At 39.4% G+C, this 2,477-nt stretch overlaps 1 non-coding gene across 1 annotated transcript; it reads right to left on the bottom strand.

Moving 5' to 3' along the window:
• Nucleotides 1–2,093: 2,093 nt before the first annotated feature.
• Nucleotides 2,094–2,165, bottom strand: TRNAE-UUC (transfer RNA glutamic acid (anticodon UUC)). Its single transcript has one exon. It is a non-coding gene; the product is annotated as a tRNA-Glu (tRNA).
• Nucleotides 2,166–2,477: the final 312 nt, after the last annotated feature.

Here is a 2,477-nt window from a genome sequence, read left to right as displayed (position 1 = left end):
TTGTGCTTTAGGCAGAAGCGACAATTTCCATTTCAAGCAAAAGTCATTTTTTCCCTGCCAAATAATAACATTTTGTTTATTGAATGTTGATGTGTTCTTAAAAAAAGTCCTGTTCTGTGCACATAAAATGTAACGTGTAGTAAATTCTCTCATCCAGGATGTATTGGAATACGATGTTTATTTCTATAATCTGACTAGGAGCAATCTTCAATCCGGTGCGGATAGAATAGTAAACCGGAGACATCTACTTATATGGGTGAGATTAAAAGGTGACTAAAGAAGAAAAGCTAAGGACAATTCCCATACCGGGAGTCGAACCCAGGCCGCCTGGGTGAAAACCAGGAATCCTAATCGCTAGACCATATGGGAAGCTCTGTCACCATTTCTCTAGAGTGGGTAACACAAGACAACCAAAAGTTCTTGGCATTTTGAAAGGTTTCCTAAAATGATTTGTTTTCACCTCTATGTCTGAAAAAACAGGAATCCTAAATGCCAGACCAAGTGAAAAGCTTAACTTATTTGGACACGGATCGGTTGACATAAGGAGAAGGTTGCTTTAGGTCAAGAAAAGAAAGCCACCAAGCATGATGTTCTACCACCTGAGTGAAAAATCAAGAAGAACCTTAAGCAATACGCCAAATGCAAACCCTTGCCATGCCTGGTTAAATGGTAAATCGTTTAGCTTCTCTGGAAAATCTTTTGATTGACTGATTTTCACATATAATGAAATGCTGGCATTTTTGGAGACCTTTTGGCACCTTTGCCGTCATGTTCCTTGTGTCCAAAAGATACTTGGGAGTAAAATCTGTCACCGAAAAGAAAGGTTTTGGCAACCTTGCAGAAGCTAAAAGTACCCGTTCTAAAGTGCTCTTGGAGGAAGTAAGTTCGCTAGACCATATGGGAAGCTCTGTCACCATTTCTCTAGAGTGGGTAAAACAAGACAACCAAAAGTTCTTGGCATTTTGAAAGGTTTCCTAAAATGATTTGTTTTCACCTCTATGTCTGAAAAAACAGGAATCCTAAATGCCAGACCAAGTGAAAAGCTTAACTTATTTTGACACGGATCGGTTGACATAAGGAGAAGGTTGCCTGAAGATTATGCAAGAAAAGTAAGCTCTTGCAAAAAGGCATTATCCTCTTTGGAGCGGGGTTAAACATTGAGCTATGTTTGGGAGCTCACAAACTCCACACTTCGCAAGATTCTTCATACATCTTCTGGAATAAATATATCACAGCACTGCATTGATAGGCTGCTTTAGGTCAAGAAAAGAAAGCCACCAAGCATGATGTTCTACCACCTGAGTGAAAAATCAAGAAGAACCTTAAGCAATACGCCAAATGCAAACCCTTGCCATGCCTGGTTAAATGGTAAATCGTTTAGCTTCTCTGGAAAATCTTTTGATTGACTGATTTTCCCATATAATGAAATGCTGGCATTTTTGGAGACCTTTTGGCACCTTTGCCGTCATGTTCCTTGTGTCCAAAAGATACTTGGGAGTAAAATCTATCACCGAAAAGAAAGGTTTTGGCAACCTTGTGGAAGCTAAAAGCACCCGTTCTAAAGTGCTCTTGGAGGAAGTAAGTTTTTGCAAAGGTGGCGTGGCCTTCTTTGATATCAGCAATATGCCTTAAAAGGGTTTAAACGAGTAAAACTATTAGAGCGTCAGTGTCTTGATGTTAATGCAAGGTGCATTGAATCTAATTTTTTGACATGTTTGCAAGACATGACTTCATTGGAAGGTCCTGGATTGGTAAAAAAACTAATCTATCTGCATATAATCCTCAAGGGACGCTTTCTTGTGCTTTAGGCAGAAGCGACAATTTCCATTTCAAGCAAAAGTCATTTTTTCCCTGCCAAATAATAAAAAAATTTTATTGAATGTTGATGTGTTCTTTAGAAAAGTCCTGTTCTGTGCACATAAAATGTAACGTGTAGTAAATTCTCTCATCCAGGATGTATTGGAATACGATGTTTATTTCTATAATCTGACTAGGAGCAATCTTCAATCCGGTGCGGATAGAATAGTAAACCGGAGACATCTACTTATATGGGTGAGATTAAAAGGTGACTAAAGAAGAAAAGCTAAGGACAATTCCCATACCGGGAGTCGAACCCGGGCCGCCTGGGTGAAAACCAGGAATCCTAACCGCTAGACCATATGGGAAGCTCTGTCACCTTTCCTCTAGAGTGGGTAACACAAGACAACCAAAAGTTCTTGGCATTTTGAAAGGTTTCCTAAAATGATTTGTTTTCACCTCTATGTCTGAAAAAACAGGAATCCTAAATGCCAGACCAAGTGAAAAGCTTAACTTATTTTGACACGGATCGGTTGACATAAGGAGAAGGTTGCCTGAAGATTATGCAAGAAAAGGAAGCTCTTGCAAAAAGGCATTATCCTCTTTGGAGCGGGGTTAAACATTGAGCTATCTTTGGGAGCTCACAAACTCCACACTTCGCAAGATTCTTCATACATCTT

This window comes from Pelobates fuscus, chromosome 3 (genome assembly GCF_036172605.1).
Source record: "Pelobates fuscus isolate aPelFus1 chromosome 3, aPelFus1.pri, whole genome shotgun sequence".
NCBI lineage: Eukaryota > Metazoa > Chordata > Amphibia > Anura > Pelobatidae > Pelobates > Pelobates fuscus.
Note: the sequence above shows the minus strand (reverse complement) of the source record. Positions and strands in the feature narration are given on the sequence as shown.